Below are 27,623 nucleotides of genomic sequence, written 5' to 3'. Positions count from 1 at the left end.
GGCTCTTCATATTCAGCTGCTTTATTTAATTTCTTCTTTTTCCATTCCAAAAACAATGAAATTTTGAAAATGAAATGCAAAGCTGAATATGACTAGAACCTACGTGAATACTACTTTTAGAGACTAAGTTAGAATGCCTCATCGATCCATATGCTTTTACCTAAATGTGATGGCAGTACCTAAAGCATAATTGTATAGTTTGCACTTAACAAAGTAGGTACCTAAATGATTAAATGGAATAGATACAAAAATGATACGACAGGTAACATGATAATCGTAACACGAATAATCCCAAATGTCTTAATTGAGATTCAACATAAATTATGTTAATAGTATATGATACTTCATGATCGCTGTAAAGATAAGAAGCTTATATAACTTTAATGCAATTTTTGATAATTAATACTGGACCGTCTTTTGGTAATTATATTGTACTTCATTTTAATTTGCAATAAACAAATTAGGTATGTTTATATCCGTGAATTAATAAAATTACTTGGGTATTAATAAACATGATGTACTCGTATATGCTATTACTAAAGTTTGCTGATCTTATTACTACGAAGTCCATCTGATGGTTAATGGCCAGTCTTAGAAATCTGGAATAATTCAGGAATAATCTTTGTTTTATAATATAGGAGTAGTTGACGAGCATGCAGTCCACCTAATGGTAAGTGGCTACTGCCGCCCATTAACATCTGTGATCAACCCCAGATAGGAATAAATATTCATACCTGAGGTCGACTACAGATACGCTACCCCTGAGAACTTAGCTGGAACGCCTCGGAAAAGTATGTCTCCCTTACTACCCTTCAAACCAGAATACAGCAGCGCTTAACACTATTGTTAACAGGCAGAAATAGTAGTAGTGCCGTCAGAGTTAAACCATAAAGAGTTACCTTCAATATATAATGACGACCCGCGTGGCTGAGCGGTTACCATACTGGTCTGACGCGCAGAACCCTCTGCCCGGGTTCGATTCCCGGCCAGACAGATATCTAAATGATCAATTTAGATTTCTGTTTCTGGGTCTGGGTGTTTGTGTATTCGTCTTTGTGTGTGTGCACCCACACCCATGGCACCCACGACACAGGGAATCCTAGTGTGGGGCTGTGAGTGTAGAAAGTGTTTATTTTGAAAAAATAACGGGAAAAAAGTTAGACATATATCACTGGATTTTTCGCTACATTTTTACTGGTAATGGTAAAACTGAAATGTTACCATTTAGAGTTTTCGACAACCTGAAAATTAGTTTATGTCAAACGGCAGAGAGAACAATTTCATTCTAATAGCGAGCAATTCCGCTCAGTTGAATTTTTATTTGCAATTTTTGCGCGGACAACATTGTAGTAAACTGGGGACTAAATTGGAATATCTCATGCCCCCATAGTAAGTAACCAATGCATCCGGGGTCGACTGATCCTCATCAGGTAGACTGCATGCCTAATTTATGCTTCAATTTCATAAAAAAGTAGAATAGTACTTAAAACAAATTGAGATGATCAATAAAATTCTATAGCGTTGTGACAGGATTCGAAGATCAAAGCGCCTCCAACCCAAATACCTAATCTAAATTCCTATTTTGAAGTCTGTAAAAACGAAATATGAATGGTTTATTTTCGATCGCTGAACAAGACTTCATGAATAATTACTAAACAGAGTTAAAAATGATCTTAGCAAAGTTTATGTCATAGTTTTAATTAAACCTACACGTATATATAGGCAATAGCGATAATTGCATCTCAACTTAGCGTGTGTTAATTTTATAGAAGCCTGTAGCAATCATAAATCGATTGTAAAAAAAAACTGCCCAAATTACAGGCGTAACTATGTCTGCGGGCAACGGACGTTAGATTACAATTAGAAAATCTATCATATTTGACAGCTTGTACATTTGTTTTCTATGTAGAGATTGCTTTTTATAGTGAAGGGGCAAAAGAGCATGCAGCATGTGTAACTGACTCCAGAAAAGGGATTCTATCAGAAGCCAAATGCAGATGCGTTGCTGCTTCTGAACACAAAAATGGTTGCCACATATGTATGAGCTCTGTGAACCTTACATAAAAGTCACAATTTTTTATTCTCTAATATAGATTATATTGATAAGGATAAGTAAATACAAACTAAATTCAAAAATATGTGAAGTCTTTATATGGCACGGGTCTCCTCTCAAAATGAGAAAGATTAATTTCTCATTCTGAGAGGAGACCCGTGCCTAGCAGTGGAACAGTAATGGGTTGATGACAATTCAAACGAATTCTTATCATAGACAATCTACAAACTACAGATAGAAAAAGCAGAGTAAGTGTAGAATGTATGATTTTTATGCTAATGCAAAAAAAAATGTAGCTTTATACCTAAAGCAGTTATAAACCACATTTCAGTTAATTGATGTTATTGCCCAATTTGAATAATTCGAGAAATGGTCTAAAAGTAAGCGGCGCACCGCAGGCCACAAATAGGCAACGTTCGATCAAACTGGGCTATTTGCGGCTGTCTTGTGTTTTGTTTGTGTACTTACAAACATTCCTTTCGCGAATTCCTCACTAATAGACTTGGTTGATTGAAATTCGGTATATTTTTTAAAGTGATCTAAAATTCGACTTTTCTAAAGTGACTTAAAATCGTTTGCTATGTTATGAGATAGCTGTAGTAATATAATATCAGAGAATGTCATGTATAATTAATCTATAAGAAGTCCTGAAAAGTTTATAAGAAAGCAAACTTACTAAATGATTCTGATTTTCCTAATTTCAGTAGATGATTAACACTCTATATAAAAGCGTTAATTATTTAAACTTTCATTGCATTCTAACTTTCATTTCATCCGTCAAAGCAAAATCAAAACGATTTAGTATTACTTCCCCAGGAGAAGTTTAAAATTATTTTTGTACCTACATCTATAAACAATACAATGTAAACATAGGACCAAAATACCGTCTAATGTTTTACTACAAGGAAAACAAACCAATGAGAAAATCGCGGCGTCCATCCCTAGATACTTATAGGTACAATGACCGAGCTCACCCAACTCAAATTCTCTGGAGACACTTTGGATAGTGTATCTAATTAGGTAGTGTTCTTATATCCTTTACAATCCATTGTTCTCTACCATTGTTTGCTCAATATTGTTCTGCACCAATCGATCATAAAATGATACACAAAATATATTCATTACGTGACTCAAATATTGAGTGAATAGGTAATTATTAAAACGTGTCCGATGTTATCGGTCTAGATCGCTTTGTTAATGAAATTGTATGTAATGAATTGTAATACCTACTATATTAATAAAACGAATGTAATTCTGTAGGCATATATCTAAACAACTAAAAAACAGACTACTTATTTGGTCTATTGAGTTGATTACTATCCTCTTAAGGCTTAGTCTTACTATAACCGAGCAATGAAAAAATAATAAAATACTTACCTATAAGATTTAAAAATTTAGTACTTAGAGTACCAATAAGTAAACTGCACTCTTGTGTATAGTAAGGCAATGATTAAATATTTTTAAATATTTGTTATCTGATATTTTTTTAAACAGGGTATCTGTTTTTCTAAAAATCTATTTTAATTTGTTTTATAGCCAATTATCCTATCAACTCATGTGTCTTATTGTACAATATTTATTCCCTTAACGAGAAAATCGTACCTCCTTGTCGCTTCACATTTCACTGTGAAACAAGTCGCTCCCACATCTAAAGAATGCGCGCGAAAATTGACCAGTTACGAGTCATTTGAGACACGTATTCTTTTAGTGTCTTTGTTGTCGCTTTCAATTTGCACCTCATGACAAAGAAACTCGAGCAAAATGTCTTGCATGGTGGATCAAGATCTCTAAGAATGCGGCGTACAGATTGATGCTTTTCTTTGCTGCCACATGCCTGCCCGCGGCATGCGTTGTTAAGCATCCGCGAAACATGCCGTTGTCTGGCTCCGGCTTTATTTCAAATCTATGTAAATACATTACTTTGTATAGTGGGTGTAATGTCAAAATTACTGTCCATTTTTAAGCTTTTGTGGGATACAATAAAAATATATTTTAAAATTCTTATCACAATGCTTCTGTCCGTCTGTCACACTGTCTGACTCTCTGACTGTAAATACGAAAAAAATCGAATTCTATGTAGGTACCTATAATACTTTGGTATTTGATTTTCCTGTTATTTGTATAAATATATTAAAACAGCAATATTGAATAATTATTACACACGATGTCAAAATAAATGACATTTACAATCATGTTCAACATGATCAGTTTTATAGGAAAAAAATGTTATTGGGTAATTGCAAATTAATTCGAACGGATGTTAATGTTTTCCTTTACCTTGATGATAAAAAAACTTAATTAGTCAATCGGTTTATTGTAGAAGATTAGTTGAATCAATTAGTTGTATCAAGGAATTATGGTCACAATGGCATTTAGGATAACATTAATTCATTTAATTAGTTCACTTAACCGAATGAAATAAACTACAAAACTTATATTATTTCAAAGAAGCTTACCATTACCTTAGAAAAAAAATGTAGACTACATATATTTATTTGTTTCATTGGGATTTCGCTCCGGAATAAGTATCTTGTTTTAGAATAATTATGAATTGGACTATGTTTAGGTAGCTGACCATTGCTCTTAATAAAAAGTAGGCATTGAAAATCTATTTACATATGTATAAGGTAACATCCACGATAAACTGAAGCAATCAATAAAACCACATTTAAACTAAATCACACACAATGACGTCAGAAACATGCAACAGACCTGACAAAAGACAAAGCGGTTCATTCATCCACGTGAAGTCTAAGTCAAAATGTTGCCGATTCTGCGTTTATTTTACAAAACTCGAACGATAATTTGAGCAAACGATCATGTAACGATCTCGGTCGATACCAAGATTAATATTCAAATCGACCGCCTCATAATTTAACAAATTCGCCTCACAAACGAGCGGGTGTTACGGGGCCTATAATACACATTAATTTTACCGACTTCACATGTCAAACCGGCAATCCGAGTATGATTATCTTTATTTAGTGATAATTTATCAAGCCGAGTAATTTCACTTTTGTTTTAAAGTTATCCTTTTGCGGGATACTTGTAGTTATCTATAGGTATGGCAAAAGGTTTTGGATTATACTGCAGTTTGTACATATTGTTGATCAAAGACGCGTGTAAATTTGTAACTAATAAGTGAGATGGAAGATGTTTTACCTTGATATAGTCCGCCAAACTGCTAGTCCGCTCTGAAATTGTTGCAAGCAGGTGTAGTCATACAATTTGCTATGACGACGCGATTAATTTCTATATTCAGAGCGGACTAGCAGTTTTACGCAGACTATACACGTTTTAGTTAGTGCCCTAAAAATACTATTGCTATGAGGATGAGTTACTCGTATAAGGGCATGGTGCCGCCTTAGATGGACAAGTCTGCCTTCTTATTAATAGTTCCGTTGAAAATTATAAAAACTAAAAGGATTAAGTTTAATGGACCCTGTGATGAAGCCTTGGAGTAATTTTGAGTAAAATCAACATAGGATGCATTGAAATAGTCTCTGACAGATACAGCTGACAGCTTACAGGATAGATGTACCAGTATTCAACATCTTTCAAGGTATGGCAAAACAATATATTCATAGACAACTCTAACCGACTGTGTCTTGTTCTATGTTGCTTAGATTCGCAGGAAAAGTTCGTAGGATTCCGCAATAACTTGACATCAGGCAGATTACACGTTCAATAGCATTATATATATGTTAATCGGATTAAAGTAGAGGATGAGCGGGCAGTCCATCTGATAGTAAATAGTCCTCCATCCAAAATATGTAACCAACTCCTTATAGACCAAAGGGTCTACCTGGAGCTTACAAATGTGTTGCTACTTCTGGAGACTAAAACCGTCACCTCATATACAAAGTAGCCGGCGTCCACGACTGATTATTTTTCTTAACTGAACAAGTTATTACGTAGTTAACGAACAATCACTAGTTAATTTAAATTAAAACGAAGTGGGTTTTAAAGCCATTCTATTGACTAGGAGCTGAAAGATTTAGATCAGTCTATATAAGGTAGGTTATATTGTTAATAGTGCTGTCATGCAAATATTGTAATTGTAGAGTCGGACGCTTTGTTCGCTGACCAGTTTAAATTACTTTTAAGGCCGACAACTGTTACAAGTTTAGGCAACTGTCGACATAATTGCATTTACATACGACGGAATTACTCTAACAAGTTCCATTACAATGTCAAGTTAAACAAAATGCATTTTGAAATGAAGGAATGTAGTTTGATAGTAAATTGAAAGTTTTGATTAGTACGTACCTAATTATTAGTTATTCCTTACTACGAATACCTGAAAAATGGCAAGGAGTGACTAGTCTCAAACGACAGAATACGTAATGGGAAATAGGAACTCACTACATATCTCTAAAAGTATAGAATACTATTTCACTAGTATATAATTTTTCACAAAAATCACAAATACACTTGAAATTTTAAATGCTAAGTATCTCAGACCTCCGGCAGAACATTACCTCAGCTCTACAAAGATTAATCTTAGTTTTAAAAACGTTTAAGATATATCTAATTCAGTGAAGTAATACGTAAGTGAAAAATTTATAAAGTTATTTAATGACAAAAGTTTCATTCAAGACCGATGACATATACAAATTGTATTAAATTAATACCACGGTGGGCGTAATCATTTCGGTTAAGCAGGTACAAGTATTTAGAAATTTTGATAGCAACCCAAAGATCAGATTTGTAAGTGAATTCATAATAATTTGTTGAAAGGACGTTAATTAATTTGATATCATATAACTCGTGGGCGATCCTGTCATCAAATGATAAACATTAATCTTGCTCGCTACATTTGTTAATGAAAATATGGAAACTTGCTTGAATTATGATAGGGTGTTTAGTGTTTAGTATTCATATTAAATTATCAGTAGCACGTAATTAACTTTTTATACGATTTATTTTTAGGATTTTTATCGGAGAGATATGCAGAAGTTGGTAGAACTTTTTCTGGATCTACTCTGGAGGCACCACTGCCACACTTTTTCCTGTCCAATAAAAGTAATGGTCAGCGCTGCTGTGTTACGCTTTACAGGTTGTGGTAAGGGGGACGTATCCATTCGTGGCGTTCCAACTTCGTTCTCAGAGGTACCGACGTATCTGTTGCCGATCTCAGGTAGGTCTTTATCAGTTGTTATGAGGTTGATTACAGATTTGCATGAGCGACAGTAGCCACTTACCATCAGGTAGAGAGCAAGCTCGTTAGTTACTTCAATATAAAATAAAAATGTCCACGTTCGTGTTTCTAATTAATAATGCCCGTAGTATGTAGCAATAAATTGTTACACTAATTCATGAATAAAGATCATACGTGATCTGATTAAATTTGTTTTAATTTTACAAGCGCGTTACTAAATATAATTCCCGCTTGTTATTCGTGTTAAAACAGCACTAAACGTTTGAACGCTATGTGATTCTCATTACGATGTAGTGTAATGTTCTACAAAATTACTATTTAAAACACATTAAAGACCCAGTTACATTCGTGGCATACTGAACTAAACATTGTAAGGGCATACCGAATTTTATTAAAAGTGCCGACGTTCAAGTTTCGTAGAAAGTCGTGAGTGGTCACGCTGCATTATCGCATCAACTAAATCTCTGCTACACATTAAAATCTTACATGCTGCTCGCTTTATTAAGTCAGTTTACAAAAAGCGAACAAGCACGAGTTAAGAGTCTGCCGAGAGTTCCGTAGATACGAAAGCAGAGCGCTAAAAGTTTAAGTCGCTTTTTTGCATTTATAATATATCTTACGTTTTATTTAACGATGCATATAAATGCACCTTTATAAAAAATCTGTCACTTTTTATATTTTTGAATACATAAAACTAGTAATAGACTGTCACAACTAATTTAATACCACAAACAATTTATTTTACGACTCAGCTATAAATATGCTAAGCTAACCCAAAAGTATAATATAAGCACCAAAACAAAATTATCTGCCGTCGAGATCCTGTTCGGAGTTTGTCATTTCGTTGCGGATCCCCAAAAAGCAGTTCATCAGATAGGCAACAGATAGCGGTGAAAGGCACCGTTACAATAATAGAACTAGAAAAGAAACCATCCAGTTTCAAAATACATAATGTATTCCGCTCTTAAGATCGAATTTCGAGCAACTTTTGATGGCTGCAAATTTATTACAAGCGTGTTTGCTATCTTGTATTTAATGTATAATAAAAAGATTAAAACAACAATTAGCTACTGTTTGAAAGAGTTTTAGAGTCAATTTTAGAAAAATAGTTTTAAAGCACTGAAAAACGATAATTTTGTATATTCCGTACTCATTTATTTGATTTACGTTTATTTTTGTACTCAACTGAATTTTACATGCGACAAAAACTTTTAATGCAATGATATAAATTAATTTTAGAACATTTGTAACCATTATTATTAATATTTGTATTCATTAATTGAAAAATACTTATAAAACAATACATTATTTAATTTTAATTCTCTCAGGTGCATCGAACCAACATTTTGTTTACAATATTTCAACGTTTAACGTTATCTCTGACCTTTGGGAACAATAATTTACTTTACTTTAAATAAGTTAACTCACTCACTTTCTCCTAAAATAATGCAAGAGCCATGTCCTGTTAAAATATTGAAAACCTTTCAATTGGAACTGTACAGCTGCATACAAGACATATTTTATTGTCACCGTTTAATATCATGTTATGACTTGTAACGATCATTTTTCATATTTATACGATAAAAGCATTTATTGTTATCCAAAAATGTTTTTATTGTAAATTAATCATACTTCCATTTGTTTTATACAAAGAATTGTATTTTTTTATTTGTATGATTGGTATTACTTAATTTGTATAGCTTAAACCTGACATAAGAATAACATATGATGCCCGAACTCATATTGAATAAAAGAATGAATAAAATAAATAGATCACGTTTTAAATCAATTGTATAAAACAGTGATTAAAAATCTATAAATAAAATCAGAAACAAACACAGCTGGGTGGAAAATTAAATAGGTAAATATTCAAATAACATTGCAAATGAACTCAAATAGTAGTCATTATTAATTCTCTACAACAGGCTATTATTAAGCGATTAATTTGTTGTAATAGTGATTTATAAGGATGTAGAATATAACCGAGGTTTATACTGAATGGAATATTATCTTAAACAAAGTACCTACTTGCCTATTTATGAGTTGTGACGCGGCGTCGTATTGGCATTTACTTGACATTTGATACAATCTATACGGACTCTATGTAGAGTTTGCTTGCTGCCCCTTGGCGTAATACGCGACCTTCCTAACTATAATTCATTCTAAATGAATAAATCTTTATGTATACCTATTCTGATTGCAAATAATTTTACTTATAAATTATGCTTTCTGTGAAAGTAGTTAATGTTTGAAATAGATTATAGTGTCTGTAAATGGCTATTATAGTCATAAATCCCCAAACAACTTAAATATTTATTTTGTAAAGCCCTGGTCGCTTTAGACCGTTCCGTTAAAAAACCGTTAAAAAAATCACTGTGAAATAGATGGATAACAAGATATTTCATGAATGATTCTGTGCGTCGGAAACTATTATAGGTTAAGCCGTCAATCCAATTTCCTCTACAAAGTTTAATCGCACAGCATGAAAGAGTCTACTCCAGGCCCTCTAGTATCTACTAAAGAGTCTCATAATCAACAATGAGACATATAAGGTCGTAGCAAACTTGTAACAATAAAAGATTCAAAATCTCAGTCAAATAAGAAAAAAATCATAATTGTTCAATCTATGTAGTAAGTACCTATTATTACTCGGATTTTTCCTTAACATGCATAATAAAGCAAATTGTATTTATTAATCAAATTAATTGTGCAGTCACTTTAACAAATTATTATGTTAATGAAGTTACTATATTTAATCTAACTAGTATTCAACCCTATAATTAAATACACCTATAATTCTCAGATGTTTTGCTCTAACCAAAGATACATTGTTTCCTTATGGAAATCTTTAGAATCAGCATTAATATTGCAGAAAACTCTTATTAATTCCACGAGTTTCAGAGATACCCAGGAACGTAATGTCCACAGATTTATAGGCCCTTTGTAAACTATTTAAAATACTTAGGGACCTGTCTGACTACCGCCGGTATAAGATAAGAGAAATAAAATTTTATGGGGATTTACTGTAATCAACATTACCTTATATATAAAATTTTCGTGTCACAATGATAGTTACCGTACTCCTCAGAAACGGTTTTACCGATTTTCACCAAATTTTATATGCATTCAGTAGGTCTGAGAATATGCTACTAGCTCTAGGTCTGGATTTTTGCATATCTAGTTGTATGTGGAAGTACAAAGCTTGCTAACACAGTCAAAAATTATTTTAAGAAAATCTATTTTCAAATTCACGACATTTCGCAATAGAATAAAATACGCTTCTTCTAAAAATAATATACCTGCTTGAATATAGAAGTAAGAAACCACATCCAATATTCCTTAAACTATATTTTACTACATTAACATACTTGTGTATTTTCCTAAAAATATATTTAATGTATTTATCGTCTCTCACTCAATAATATATATTCTAAAGTAACTAAATTAATAGCGTATAGTCTATTCGTCCGCAGTAGAACGCGTCTAATGACGTAGGCATGTAAATTATCAGGCACATTGATAAATAAATTCAAGTAGTGAAGTATCGAAATTTTTCTCAAACACGGCGAGCGAGTAGTAAACAATTCTGTTTTATGAATAGGAATGTATCCGAACATTCCAAATCTATTTTGGATTATTTCTGCGACGTGATAAAATAATGTGGGATGTATATTACATTAATGTTTATATATCACATATTTAATAGTAGATAATAGAGTAGAATTAAACTATATTATTTGTTATGGTAATAACGGGATATATGTACGACGTATACTCCTAAACTAAATATATATTGCTTAAATGTAAACGCTATTACTACTTTAAAACGTAACATAGCATAAAATACAATAGGAGTAAACATCAAAGTAACTACTATTAATTTATTAAGTATCTTATAAAATTTACAGATGTAAAAAATATCTAGTTACTACTAGTAATTAGATTTTTTTTACTTCTATAAATTTTATAAGATACTCCCAAAAATAAAGTAACTGTGTAAATAGTTAAAAAGTAACTATTGCTAATCATTATAAAAAAATATTTTAAGGGTAGTCTATTAAAACATAATTTATAGAGAAATAATTGATAGTTAGATGCCATATCTGAGTACAAAAAATACGAACTCCATTATGGCCTCTATCAGCAACGCGGAAAGAGATTAATGAGCATCCCTAAGGCGGTGCCGAACTCAACCACTCATGGTAGAGACGACTCTATTTGGCTTCCCAAAGCGTGTTTAAAAGCTAACGCCACATTTTTGATTAATGGTGTCGGGACCTCAATGTACCTGCTTTCGGCAACTCCTACAAAGGATGACCCGACACTCAATATGTAAAGAAAACAATATATTTATGCCTAATTCAGTTAATATCTATATTAATCTTAACGACGTGTGCATCTGGATTTGTTATCAAAATTTATTCGACGCCGACACAGCTGTTTTATTTTATTTGCATTTTTTGTTAACTCTACTATTTTAAATTATTTAATTGTGTTGATAATAGGTTTATCTCTACATTGGCGCAAATTTGTAGTAGATAACAATGTTTACGAAATTTGATTAAACTTTTTGCAATTATCGAAAGTTGCTAGGTAAGGGTTTAGCTATATGATAGCAAAAAAATAAAAGGAACATTTGTACCAAAAAGGATTTTTAGATTGTAGAGTAAGACATTTGATTAAGATAATACGTAACACTTATTTTACAACTCACCAATAAAATTCCAGTTCACTTGAAATAATATCTTCAGAATAAATCCATAAAACTTGTAAACAAATCCAGTCACTAAACTTAGTTTAAAACAGTTTTTCTTCGCACTAAACTTATATGTTTATAAAAATAATTTAATAATATTGTCTATACACATCACATGATATTTAATTGTCACAAATATATGCATGTACGTATCATCTTTTTCTTGCCATAATTAATTGATTTACGTTGAGCGAGTTCATAATTGTGTGTCCAATTTATTTTTTCCACTAACCATACCGTCTAGTCGGGACCACCAAACCACGATTGATATTTTATTCATACCGCAGACCCTCAGACAGATTTTCAACGGAGCGGATCCAATTGTGAACATGATAGGCAAACACTCTTTGAATACATGTCACAAATCATTCGGTAAATTGGAGCGATTCTTATACGGCGGATGTCAAGTTCAAGTTCCCGCGAAAACTTCGGACGTCACTTCAAAACAAAAGTCGCGCAAACCGTACACCACACTGTCTTATCGGACGTAAATAAACCGTCGAGTATTTCACGAAAATTACATCGGTCGGCGTATAATGAACGTCTGAACCCGCATTGAGCTAGCTGTCAAATCTACGAGCCGTCATAGTCCGCTGCCATGAGTGGGCTCACGCACACACGCCCGCGTGCACCGACAGCCACCACTACACTGACAAGCTCCAGCGGAGCGCGAACGTACGGCCACTCGCACACGCGAAGCTTCATGATTCATACATGCTTGCGTTTGTGTTGTGGCGGGTGGGAGTGCGAACATGCAGCGTGCTTTTAACGCGGCCAGACGAAATGATGCCTAACTGCAGGAGGGAATGTGAACTGTATCGGTTTTACAAAATGGCTGGTTATAGAGAGCGTGCACGCGCTATGTGGCCGATCACATGAGAGATTATCCGAATGCGTGTGAATGCACGTAGCGTTGCGCTACGGATGGGCGGGAAACGCTATGAAAAGATGCGTGTTTCTGCGATCGGAACACATCACTAACTCTACGTCTAACGTATAGCCGAGGCTAAAATACGAGACACTTGTTGGTTGTCAATATTTCGCTATTATACTAGACGTGCACAGCTGGGTTCGTCAGTTACTAACGTCGATAGTAATTACCATTTTATGATCGGAACTATCACGGAATTATATTATTTTATAATTATATTATCGTATGATCGATATAGTATTTACCGTAAAATATATCCATAGGATAAGATAGAGATCCTTTGGAGTTTCCTGTTGATTTTCAGCTGTCCTTTAATTACGCGTTTTACTCTTGTCGCGAATGGTCGTGCGAAATTGAATAACGACTTTATGTAAATGGCGCTTAAACTCTTAATCGGATGGCGGACACGTGCCAGTCTACGCAGGGATACCGCGAATTTGCATTTATTTGCGTAGATTCTTCGATGATTGTATGCTCGGTTCTTACCTGTAACAAAAGGAAATTCCGATTAAAATATTATAAAAACAAAATATACTCGTATATAAATATTTTTATACGATAGAAAATAAGCATGCAGTAATGGTAAATATCAGTGTTCATGGACATTTGAAACCAACTCCATAATAATGAAAAGGAGTACCTAAGCCAAATACATATAAAGGAACGTATAATCTCTATTAAATTTTGCAAACCATATTTTGCGGAGGCTAACAAGGATATACGATATTTTTATTGCACCAGAACATGATATTCCCACTGGATATAGTATAAGAGGATTTAGCTTTCAAACTGCAGTGAAATTTCAGGAGCAAAATGTTGAAAACATAAAAAAGACCGTTATTACACTCACTATCCCACACTAGGGTCGCTTGTGTTGTGGGTGCCATGGACACATTTATAGACCAATAAACAAACACCCAGACCCAGAGACAAATATCTAATTTCATCACTTATATTATATTTGCCTGGTCCGGGATCGAACCTGGGATCCTTTGCGCTTCAGAGTAGTACGATGATCGGTCCGCCATGCAGGCAGTCTTATATAAATAATTCGATGCACTTATAAGAACGCTACCCACTTTCCTGTTATCTGCCAGGAAAAAAAGTATTTTCAAAAAGTCGTTGGCTCCCCGTATCTAGTGACCTTTGACTCCTGTATCTGGTTCATACGCAGACAGGGTCGTTGTGGTACCTATTTCAGCTGATAAATAGGTCAGTGCAATATGGATGCATATCTACTTCTGGTCAAGTTCAATATAATATTTTTAAACAACGCAAATCTTTTATTGTTATTTTATGCTTAAGTTTAGCTTTGTATTACGGCACAAGCTTATTTTTTGTGCGTTTATATGGATATATATTTTCATTAAAAAAAGAAACAAATTGTGTTTTTTTATGTTCATTTAAAATAGTTCAGCATTTTCTTTATTTTTTTAAGTAATGTAATTATGAAGAATTTCTAGCTTACTGAAATAGTAAGAAGGTTCCTCAAAACCTATTACGTATTTTGTTATGATTAATCAAAATATTAGCAAGTATATAGACATAATATAACCATATAATATATAGGTCAGATTATATATCAATTAGGTATATAAATACCTACTTAAGTTAGACTAAACGTTCCTATCAAGTATCCGTATTATCACTTTATAGCTTACGTGACTGAACGCGACTTGGAGTAAGTTAATATAGTTATTTAATTGTTGCTATCGTCATATATAATATTATAAATTATAATCTTATGTTATATCTGTAGGGATATTATGAATGCAGTAAATGAGAAGGTTTCTTTAATATAATATAAAAGTAGCAAACTAGGGTCCATCTGATGGTAAGTGACTACTGCCGCCGATGGACATCAGTAATCAACTCCAGATAAGATTAGAGCACTACCTGATGTCTACACATGCGTTGTTGTTCCTTAGGACCAAGTTGGAACGCTTCGAATGAACATGTCTCCAACCTAACCTAACCTCACTTGTATGATATCATTTCAATTTCTGGATCTATAAAACATTGTTTTGGAAAAGAAGTAGGTATAGGAAAACATTGTTATTGTAACTTTCATTAATGATTCTACCAATTGCAAATCCAAAGACAAATCTTAAAATTATTTCTCGTCAAGTAATAACATTAATGATCAATCAATAAGTCACAATTTTGAAAATATTGGCTATCTACACAAAAGCTACAGAAAACAACTAATTCCACATATGATATTAAATTGAATATCGTTAATAAAAATATATTTATTAGACTGTTTATGCAAATATGAGCAGCTAGATATGATTAATGTAAATTATGTGGTTCAATTCTCTCGGTGCAATAATTTCATAAAGCATGTTTGCAACAATATAGCGAATGTATGAAAACCAACGACCATACTATGATTAATTAATCGGTCAGGAACTGTAATAACAGTGGAGTATTAAAAATTAATATGCGAAAATAGAAAACAAATAATAGTAGATAAACAATTTATAAGATTGCTCGGTTAGGTGACTGTCCTTTCCGTTTTGTAAACAAAACGTTGGATGGAATTATTAATTGGCCAAGTGGAAGTCGAACTCGCATACGCGGGGTTCCGTACCACCAAATTTTAATTTATTTTTATTTTTAATATGTTTTCTCATAGCAATCATAGATGTCAATACATTGTGATTGTCTACCTTGAATTTGAATTGTTTACTTATTACGGTTCAATAGACAAACCGAAAAGCGCTGAAAAATAGCGGTTTCTCGTACGGCGACCCTCATTTATTTTGAAGTTATTTTTATTTTTAGTATTTGTTATGTTGTACCGTTGTACATCTCTGTAAAAATTCCAAGTGTATATCTGTAACGCTTCAAGAGAAAGAGCTCTGTGACAGACGGTCACAGCGGAATCCAGTAATACGGTTCCGATTTTACTATTTGGGCAATGGAACCCTAAAAAAATTAATTTATTGCAACGCTATCAACACGCGTCACTATAGATAAAAATTGGTAAACATTGAGGTGAACGATTCTCTCGGAATGTTCGATGATGGAAACTGATTCTCAGAAATATGTACGAGTATTTACGTTCAGAAGTTATTTCTAAGTATGCGTGCGTATGCGATATGCAATCGATTTTTATGTATGAAACATGCGTAAAATATATTTCTTAATGCACATAAACACGATTTTTATACGCCTTTTAAGAAAACTGTTGTAATTTCATTCGTTACATACGCATGTCTAGTCTTACCACATATGGGACAAATTACAATAAACATTTTAATCTTCATTGTGGTTTTTTCATGTCAGATATGGTCATTAAAATAAAAACGAATATTGTAAAGAGTTCCATAGTTCATAATACAGAGGCCTCAGCAATTATAATGAAGACGTTACCATTTTCCACGACCCCGGATGATGGATCAACCGTGAAATTTTAGAAAAATGGTACCGACACTCATAAACCATCCTACGAGTTATTACATTAATATATACCAAACACGCTCCTATTATTACAATTTCATGTACTCTTTTACGCATAAATTAACTGATGCCCGTTTTACTTTTGTCCCAACCCTTATTTGGTATTCATATTTGATATTTTGATAATACAAAGGACGCGCTTTGAAATGAAAACACAAAACGTGTTCATAACGTACACAAGAAAAACCTGTTTCACGGGCAAAGTATGCTAAAGATACAAATTGTGAAAGAGGCAATCGTTCATGCGATGTCCTTATCTGTCCGACCATCTGCAAACTATTGTGAGCTTTTTCGCTGGAGCTTTAAGCATTTTATTCTAACGTGCGTGGTCACATCACTTCAATTACGGTCATATTGAATGAAATATGAGTTAAGTGAGGGATATTAAAGGGCAGAGCGGGGTTGTTTATGAAATGTGAACTTTGAAATATGTACACTGAGAGAGCACCCTTTTTAATTTGTTCAAACTATAGGCCGTAGCGAAACGCTTGTGTGTGGTTCCTTGTATATTTATGGTAATTTCAGGTTCAATAATGTAGAAGTACATTTAATTTGATGTAATTGTAAATTTTTTAATTACTTGCATGCCCCACGTACATTAGGTATTCAATGCTGTTTGTTAACTAAAGATACTCGTAACAATCGTTCAAATTTAACAAAACCCATAAAAAACTATTTGAGTACTACTAATACATGTAACTATGTGTCACCAATGTATACTAAGCTAAAATGGCGGAGAATGAACTAAGTTTCGTAAAAATATGCAAAGGAAATAAAAATGTTATATTCACCCCTACTGTTATGTGCAACAAAATGATACACATACCCCAATTTAGTACGTTACCGAAAATTTTCTTCGATATAAAAATATGCGTTATTGAACAATTTGGTCAGATTTTCGTGTTCCTTATTGCTTCCGCAACGAATTTCGTGCGACCCACAAGTAGAAATGATTGAACCTATCGGGCATTCGCCGGCAGCGGCAACTCCAATTTAGTTTTTCGGATTAGATACGGCATACATAATAACATAATTGGTCTAATAACAGACTAACCTCGCCGTGCCTTACAATTCACTTTCCAAATTGGTTTATTTTTTACCCCTAGTCTGTCTAAAACTATTATGATTTATTATCAAATTTTCGTGCAGCCAAATTGTGGGCCGAATTTTCGTAAAGATGGTTTCTCTTTCCAACGTTTGTTTGACCAAATGTTTAGATAAGGACGCAAATATTTCTATTGTATTTCCTCAGTTAGCGGGCTGGATTGGATGAAATGATTTACGAGCCTTTTTGTAATTAACTTGTACGAACAATAATTAGTTGGATTAACATGTAACGCAAACGATATTCTTCAAAGTCACTGAGCTTATTAAAAACAGAAGCCTTAATTCAATTCGATAGCATCTCTGTAAACGTATTACTTTGTTTAAATATGATCTTATTATGAAGTTATAGAGACGGCAATAAATTATTCGTGTATAATTTTACAAGTCATGATAAACATTATAAAAATACTACTACTACTCGTACCTACTAAGTATCAAAAGTAAAACATTATTTCATACAATTTGTAAAATGAATGTTTGTAATTGTATACACATCCACAAACCTTTTATATTGTTGTAAACTTTCAGAAACAACACATAAACTATTAAAACAGCTTGAAAACTTGGAGCTTAAAAAGCTTCAAGTTCCAGCGTATTCATTCTTGCTCCAAAACATTTGATGTGAACTATAAACAAGAACACCCGTATGTAGTAAGCAAACTAGAAGTACATTTTGAAATAGTGCAACCGACAAATGTTCATGACAGGCGGCAGCATTAAACATGAGACCTGCCACACACTGATATTTACATATAAAACTAAGTTTTCATGACTGAATAAGGCCGATTACAAACAGACCACTGCTATATTCGCGATACCTTTAACCAATCAAACGTGCTTTATTTATTTATTTAGTCGCGAGTACATTGTCAAAATATTTTTAAAAGAGTCAATTTTCAAATTCAATTAAATTATATTGGATCTTAATACATTTTAGACTTACGCGAATATTTTGAAACATTTTTTCGACTTCGATTTAAATAACAAATATTTTTTGGACTTGCTTGCTTCTACATTATTTTTCCATTTAGCAATTAGATTGACGAATAATTCCATAAGTTCCTTATCAATTTAGCATGCAATAAGTTGCATGTACGTATGAAAAGGCCTTAAGAACGGCACAAATTTAAGCGTTTTAACGCTTGAGTGCGTGATTATTTATATTATAATTGTTTAATTACTTTTTTGCCACAATGAATATAATTTCCCGTTTTTGTACCCCATGCATATAATTAGTTTTATTTACAAATTCTACGCTTGTACAGTACGTAATTAGTAACTAATTAAGATAATTCAAATTCAGTAGTTTTTTGTTTTATGCTGATTTAAAATTAAAACTGTCATAATATTTATACAATAAATTATGTATTTTCCAGAAAATTTAATGCATATAATTTAAATAATTCCTCGATAAATTCTTGGTGGCATAAATTAAACGTTTTTATATTATATATATATATATATATATATATATTAATTAACAAAAAATATATAAACTTTTCTTCGACTTCTCGATATTAATTTTTGGGAATAAAATAATTAAAGCTGTAAACATTAATTATACCTAAACAACCTACACGTTATTTGGGTAAATTTTTAATTTGAACTTACGGAGGACTTTAAATAAAGAAAGTAGGTAAATAAAGGAGTATTTATTATAAATACTTACGAAATTATTTCATACAACTTATTTTGAATAGATGACCATTAAGCTTGTATTAATATAATTAATAACAAGTAAAATTATTACAGTTCCAAAAAAAAATGTTCCAAAGTCCCTACTAGACAAGGGAATCATTAGACTAATTTAGAGAGCCTTTTTTTCCTCGACACACAACAATGCTATAAGTAATAACGTTTTCAAATATCTTTTGGATCAAATGTTATTTTCTTACACCTATAAAATCTCTGTTGCAAACACCTACCCTCACAAACATACAGTAGCGTTTAATACATTATGTGCATAAATGAAAGTAGATACGTTTTCGTAGATACCGCGTGTGGTGAGGCGGAAAAGACCTCCGACAAAGGACTGTGACAATGAAGCAACTCTAGGGTTGTTCCCCAAATGAATGTATGCAAATATTTACACGAAATGCTCGTGACAAAAACTACGTGAAAAGATTAATTATGATTTATGTGATTACGGAAAGGCGGGTGCAACTAAGCGTAAAGAAACAAAAGGATTATGCAGGATTAGTGTCGTAATACGAGGATTAGACTCTTATGTATACTTTTAATACCTTTAAGAAAGGTTTTGGTGCTATTTGTATAACATCTAACATAAAATAGTACGCAATGGAAACTTTTACATGTAAATTTTACATTTTACACTTTTACATGTGAAAACCGACACACTAGGTTTTGTTTAGATAGAAACGTTTTTATTCTCGTTTAATATAAACAGGTATTTTCAAAAAATAAAAATGAAAAAACTTAATATTGATAGTATTTTCAGTCAAATATCTACGAAATAGCTATGATACCCAGCTAGTAGACAAAATATTATGAATAATAGATCGATGCACACATATTGTCGCTATAGTCAAAGTATAGAAGTCTAAGAAAGTATCTAGAAGAAAAAATACAAATGGTATTTCAATTAAATAAGGCACAATAGTTATCTCTATCAGATTCCGATACAGATCTGCAACTCTTGTCAATATCTACTACATACCACAGTATCTGTACAAAATAACTGCAGACATATAAAACATACTTGTTTGTACAACAAAACATTTTATCCAAACTTATAAAAATGGGAAACAAAATTTTAAAATGTGAGTGCGAAAATAGTACAAAAGGCACAGCCCTGGCCGCCGCGTCCGACACAGCCGCCCGGCCACGTTTCAGGAACATGAATTATGGCGCGAGCCGATGTGACTTTTCAATTTGAAATCATCAACCTGGAATTAATTTCATTTTTGAACCCCATTATTTCTGTTATCTACACGAGAATCGCGCAATATGCGAGTTTCGCATTATTGCCGCTTCGACAAAAATATTTTGCGGACAACCATTGGCCATTCGAAATTTAATTCTGTGATTTGTTTTAATATTTCGGTATTGCGGGTGCTACGTAATGTTTTAATTAAAATAGTATTATATTATTTGTTGTTTTAAACTAAATAATGTGTACATTTCGTCTATTACTGGATCGGTTAGCCGTATAAACCGCGACGCACGGACATAAATTTTCTGTAGTTAAATAAAAATAAACGGGAATAATTTTTTTGTGCGTTCGAAAAAAATATCTTCCGGAGTAGCGTTGAATACGTGTGTAATTCACAAATCTGTCATCGTGCGAGGTAACCCACACGGAGCGAGTCGGACGCTACTATTCATAGTCCTCTATTCAGCTCGCAACGGTTACCGTTGACGAAAGCTCAGCAGAAATAGATGTCGCACCAATAAATTTTATTCAAAATAAAACTCGAGAGGTTATTTCGGAAAACACGCGGCGACTTTTTGTTGTGATAATCGGGGGTGTTCAAAAAATCTACCGAGACGAAGCTAGACGCGGCCGTTGACCCGAAATTCTCGTCGTAATTTAGTGATCACTATTTTTTTCACGAATAAATTCGTGCTACGAAAAATGATCTTCACGAGCGAAGTCCCAGCACTTTGTCTATCTTCACGAATTAATCGTTCGATATAAACGTCGGTGGTCCTAATTAGGTTAAATTAGTATGCTTTTGCTTATAAATAGCTTAAAGCTAATAGGTACGAGTAAATACGTGGACATACACGCAATATAACATAGAAATGGGGCTATTTAAGTATCTATTCATTTTGTTTGTGTTTATAATAATTAAATGTTTTATATACTCATTTTATTGCTATAGAAGTTCTTTATCCATGAACGTACAAGACAGATTGTTTATGTACCAAGACTTATAATAGATATTTAACGACATACAGGAACAAAATCGATAGCAAGCTGCGTGGAACGTCCAAAAAGATACGCTCAAATCCCTAAAGAGGAACCTTATAACAAAGCTAATATTAGACAATCATTTCCTGTCAAAAGGGAGGCGCTCCCACCCTGACGGATCGGGCGGGGGTGGTGGATGGAAATACCTCCTCGTCTCTCCAGATTTCGCAGTCGTCGTGTTCGAGTGTGAATCTGAATTCTTATTTTTTGTTGGTAGAGTGATGAATGGATTTTTAATATCCTCTTGCAGCTGTCTGGCTCCGAAGGTCTTTTGATCAAAAATACGTTTCTAAAGCCATATTTTTGCCATACAACCGTACAATACGCTACCTATAAAATTATACATACGAGTACGTAGTGTAGTACAGTCGGTTTAAAATATTAATGTAGTGTCTATGTAAACGAGTTCTTCTGTCGCTTGTGGGGAAAAAGTCGAGAAATAAGTGTCTCTGTCATGTCGAGCGTATAGTACCGACAGGCAACAAGACATCAGCATCCAGAGACGTCTCAATACTGAGGCTACGGTCGGCAAAAAACGCGCCGGCCGCTCTCACGACTCTATTACGACTCAGCCGCGAATAAATAAAACATGACGAGCCCTTCTCACGTACACATATGTACATCACGTTATGTGTACTTGTACGGATGTACTCGATCTCGATTCGGAGCATCTGATTTGAGACGGATTCTCTTGGCGCTGTGCTTTCAAATAAGGCAATTATTTTTAACTCTACGATTCCTAGGGCTGTATACCTTTACATTTTTTTAGATATACCTACAATGAATTACATTTTAAACTAATTGAAAGAAGCGAAAACCCTAAACGACTTTAGTGTTTGCAAATTTATTGAGGAAAACCCGTCTGGGATAGCGTCGTGTGTGTTCTGAAATTAGTATGACTGCCGTGCGAAGCAATAAAAGTTACGTTCGCGACTTCTGCAGTTGATGAGTATGTTCTAAACAATGCAATGATGGTGTATCCAAATATGTATCTCTGGCGTGAGAAAAACAAATTCCTTCTCCCGAAAAGGAATTGACATACATATTTATAATACGATATGTTGTTTTACAACAATGCATTAGGAAACATTCTTATAATAGGAAAATCTTGGAATTGCAATAAGCAGATTAGAGTTGGTTTAAGAAATGTCTTATGAAATCGTTCTTTTAATATAACTAATGTATAAATTTATATTTCCGTGATGCTTATAGGTAGTTAATGCGGATGATGTAAATCTTTTCCGGATATTTTTCGAAAAATCAATTTTAGCGTTGTAAAATATTTATATAATATTATTAACTTGTAATATTTTATGTATATAAATTGAAGTGTTTGTAAAATGTTACATATTATATTTAAAGTGCGGGATATTCCACTCGAAATAACACAATCTACGTTTTTACTCACTCACTAACAATTTGCGTTTCGTTACCTACAGCGTAGGTAAGGTTTTTTTTATTCTCCTGTTACCATAGCTCTCCGTATGTATCCACATACATCACCTAATAGCCAGACGATGCTTGCAGACCACAATAAAAACATGTGACGAAGCATCGACGGTACATTAACGCGCCCGCCATACTTGGCACCACGCAAACCCCGCCTGCTGGCAACGACACATCACGAAATATCAATAGAGCTGGCTCCTACGTAACTGATCTATCGATGTATATTTTCGTAATATTAGTATGGAAAATAAGAATGCGGTTAGAAGACAAATGGACATTCGTTTGATGGTCGTCAATTAATAACGACATTAAGCTATCAGCGATAATAATGTGTTCTGAAATTTATGTTATGCACTACGCAAAATGTTTTAAATTGCATAATGTTGTTAATACTCTATTATTACTTTGAAGTATATTTTGCGTAGGTGCTAAATATTAAAATACAATTTTTAATCTAGAGTAGTGTGCAATGGCCTTAATGATATCAGGATCCATCGATACAAAGCCCATCACTATCACAGATACCGTTACATTTTAATCGTCGCGAAGCTCTTCTTCTATTATTGTTTTTCGAATTTCGGCAGCAAGACAGATGGTAGGAGCGGCTGGGAATTTGTATTACAATAGCTGACACAATCCTACCAATGCTCGCTGGCACGGAGCGAGCGCGGCTGCTTCTTTACCTCAGCCACTTGGCACCCGATAACTTTTCCACCATCGAAAGTGGCGGAATAATTTGTGACTTCTCGGTATTAAACTATCATTGCACTCTGTGGAGCGCCGCAAGATTGATTGCACCAAAACGAACTGCTTCGAACTCGTTCAAATAAACTTATTCGCCGCTTATAAAATAAAACAAGGCAACCAGACGTCGTCCCGCTGCGTCAAATGTGTTACATCTAATCGAGGGCTGATGATTCATTTCACCTGCCTTTTACATTTATATCTAATGGGCAGCGCACAGAAAATCGTAAACGGCTAAATCGTCTATGAATTAAATACCGCTACACGTCATAATAAATCTCGAGCGTTTCAAAGGCTTTCTTCTCGAAGATAAATTGGACATGTGTGTTTGACAACAATAGGCAAAATCATTAGCACAATATTCTAACAGTAAGCGAGGAGCAAGCGTTCGGTGTGATCCATTAAACGGTCCCATAACGAAGGATCTGTTATGACAGAATCATACAAGTGGTGGCACATTTTGTCAGCCGAGGATGTAGCGTGGCGACGAATATTTATTTATTTATAACATTGAGGGGCTGTAAATTAGCAGTGAATTTACGGTGCGGCGGAGAAGTGATCGCGCGCGGTTTATTTTCGGCGCAGGCGCATGATTTAAACAGTTCCCGGTGCGGCCCGTTAGAAATTGAAACCGAACGGGGATTTGTGGCTGAGGAAGTACATTGGCTTTTATATCATTCAGGCGCCAATTATAATGACATAAAATACTTATGACGCTGGAATGGTTTATCTAAAGGGGATTCATTTCTGGGCGGCTCTGCTCATGGCCACCCCCGTGCTAGTCTATTCATTTTTTAAACAAATACCGAAAATAGTTATGAGATCAAAATTAGGCACTATTACGCCTTGTTAAGTTCTTCGCTATATTCTTTGAAAGTTCTGTCATATTGTTTTAAGTGTTGACATAATTATGCGTGAAGAAAAACCTGGGTGAAAAACAGTCATTTATAAAACCGAAATTAAAGTTTCTAAATTCGTACCACACCCTTTTGGTTCAAATTAGAAATAAATATATTGCTAATTATTTTTATTTATAAAGACAATAAATCAGAATGAGCATGAAACCGCATACTTATAATATCATTTTCATAAGCGTTCAATCGTTGTTTCGCCGTTACTACATGATTGTATACAAACTGTATCTACTTTTGCAATACATCATCTAAATTGCATTTATGAAACGGTGTGTTCCCCACAAGTGGTCTGATAGATATTTCATAATCATAATACACGAGTCGTGTTTTGCATTTTGCAATATTACTTCGGTATCAGTTTTATATCTAAGTCACGAAAACGGCATATCTGCGTCCACTTAATATTATCCGACATACGTGACCTTAATCCTTCCGATCTAGTAGCTTTCGCCCGAGATATTTTTGCCACAACAATGTTATAAAACAATAGCGTTGCGCCAACACAGGTACTAAACGATCGCCATTCTTTATTACTAGTGTCGTAGGCGTTATGACACCATGTTACGAGCTTTTATATTCTCTTTCATTATTAATTACTGTTGTGATTGTGAGTTGATTATTATAAATAATGATTACTCTGTTGATATAGTATACTTTGTCCGTTGTTACTAAAATGGAGCCGCAGTCATGGCGACTGTAAGAAAAATTCATGGAGCGTAGCAGTCGAGGTAAAAAAAAGTTAATTTCAATTGCTTAACGTCTGTGGCTTAGAAAAAAGTGATGGACATAATTTATTACTATTTGAAGACAATGCGATGTTGATGAAGAGTTATTCCTGGTTCGTTAACGATGACAAATAGTTAAAAAATACAAATTGGTAAGTAAATGCGAAAATTATGGCCGTCGAACGTGATAAATCGACAAGGTTGCCCGACAAATGTTAGTTGTGAAGATTAGCGTCATTGTGACGGTTGGTGGTAGTACTTGATTATTTTCCACCTGCCTTCGTATGGGACGGTGGAATAAAGTTGCATTCTACTGTAACACCGTTTAGTAAATACATCGGTTTGATCATTAAAGCAATTTACGTAGCAATGTAAACAAAATAAGTATCTAATATTTAAGCCGGAATAATGGATAGCTAGTATACTTGTCTTCGATTTAAATGTATTACGGGGAAGGCATATAAATTCTTTAATGAGTTCGTTTCAAATGGGTACTCCTATTGCATTTGTTTAGATTCTAATCAAGACACCTGCAGTCTAGCAAAGGTGGTTTAAGGTATTTCTTTGTTTCAGTAAGCTCCGCTTATTAAGCTTTAATCATTTGTATTTAATCTGACTAATATAACACTAGTAAGCTCGGAAAAAAGCTATATTTTTATGTATTTCTATAATTGTGACTCACTAAATATTTTTATAATGTAAATATGTCGAAATTGCGCGATTTAATGCTTGGAAGTCAGAAAGTAAAACTATGTATGTAACACTGAAGGGCGCTGTCACGGATATGTTTCAGTTTTTAGGTGATAAAACAAGGCAGATATAATACTCACAATACATGATTTGTATTTCAATCTGCAGAAAAAATAACAAATCTTATGGCCCGCCTATAAAACTCCTGTCAACTTCCTATTTGGAAATAATTATTATAAATGAATATATAAATTACATTTAAATGTACCAGGGACCGTTTTTACCATATTCTTCCTTCGTTATCTATCCAATAGTTCTGCTGTTTTTGCAAATGAAAAATTATAGGATTTTATATTTTGCCTTCAATACTGAGTTTCTAAAGCTCACCATTACACTTAAAACTTCCACTTCCACTTAAAAACTCGTGCTTATATACTTGATTTTACTCATCAACAACTTGCCAATGTTACCTTACGTAGGTAGTTAACAGGTAAACTTTATTCCCCGCTATATACAATGTTTAATACTGCAAGTTGCTTGTAAAATTGAATATTCTAGCAGAGTCTAGAACGACGCGAACGCGGCGACACGCTATCGGTTTTTGCAGAACATAAATCAAAATCTGCTTGTTTTACAAATAAAATTCAATAACAGTGATTCTTTCATAGCTTTCATACTACATTGTATTGAATACTAAAAGAAAGGTATTTAAGAAATTATTGGAATTTAATTTTTATTTTTAAGTGTTTTAGAGTACAAAAAGCCTACGCAGTTGCGAGTATTTCTTTTTATAATATAGGAGTAGCAGACGAGCATGCAGTCCATCTGATGGTAAGTGACTACTGCCACCCATGGACATCTGTAATGAACCCCAGATAGGATTAGATATTCCTACCTGAGGTCGGGCACAGATGCGCCGCTACCCCTGAGGACTAAGCTGGAACGCCTCGGAAAAGTCTGTCTCCCTTACCACACCCTTCAAAACGCAACACAGCAGCGCCTAACACTGCTGTTATTAGGTAGAAATCGGTGTGGCGGTGGTGCCGCCGGAGTCGAACCACAAAAGGGGTAGAACACCTTCATAATGAACTAAAATATGTATGCAGTTAATTCATACTTAGTCAGTGTGGAGCGTTACTCCTTTCTTTACTGTGAGACGAAATCCATCTCCAAGAGTAGAATAGCAACGGGGTGATCATGACATAGGTTACGTGGTGTCTTAATACTTCCCGCAGACATAGTAGAAAACAATTAAGTATAAGAAATTTCGTACAAAAGATAGCAATGACTTTTTGCAATACTAATCTACCGCGGTCACCAACAAGGAAACACAGTCACTATTGAAGTACCTTAGTAGGTAGTCCTCCTAAAATATATTTCCGTGATTAATGATGATAATACCTTATTATCCATAAGGTATACCTTTTATTATGTGGTTTATATTAGATATTGGATATTAAGAAAGTATTTTAGCTATGTCTATAGGGAAGCGAGACCTCAGTGACAATTTATCGGCCACGTTCATGGCGCATAAATCAACTCCGCTTGTTTTACCAATAGAATTTAATAAAAGCTTTTGGTCTTTGAATGGAGATTTTTTTAATGTTAGTTTAATATTTAATTCTTGACAGAATGAGAAAACATTAGATATTTTATTTGGTATAAAAGTAAGACGCCATTTTTCATTTCTAAAT

General features: G+C 33.8%; 1 protein-coding gene across 13 annotated transcripts in view; it reads right to left on the bottom strand.

Moving 5' to 3' along the window:
- LOC140742280 (homeotic protein antennapedia) overlaps positions 1-27,623 on the bottom strand; it is a 246,585-nt gene that overhangs the window by 42,395 nt on the left and 176,567 nt on the right. Inside the window, exon 1 of one of the 13 annotated variants that reach the window (XM_073073140.1) lies at positions 11,929-12,618. The exons of the other annotated variants lie outside the window; for them this stretch is intronic. The gene's annotated coding sequence lies outside the window, so the exon portion shown is untranslated. Of the gene's footprint in view, positions 1-11,928; positions 12,619-27,623 lie in introns of those variants that run through there. 13 annotated transcript variants of the gene reach the window in all.

This window comes from Epargyreus clarus, unplaced genomic scaffold, assembly GCF_041222505.1.
Source record: "Epargyreus clarus isolate Ecla_fem2 unplaced genomic scaffold, WU_Ecla_fem_2.2 ptg000005l, whole genome shotgun sequence".
In the NCBI taxonomy this organism is placed as follows: domain Eukaryota; kingdom Metazoa; phylum Arthropoda; class Insecta; order Lepidoptera; family Hesperiidae; genus Epargyreus; species Epargyreus clarus.
The sequence above is the reverse complement of the archived record's forward strand: the minus strand, read 5'-3'. Positions and strand labels throughout refer to the sequence as shown.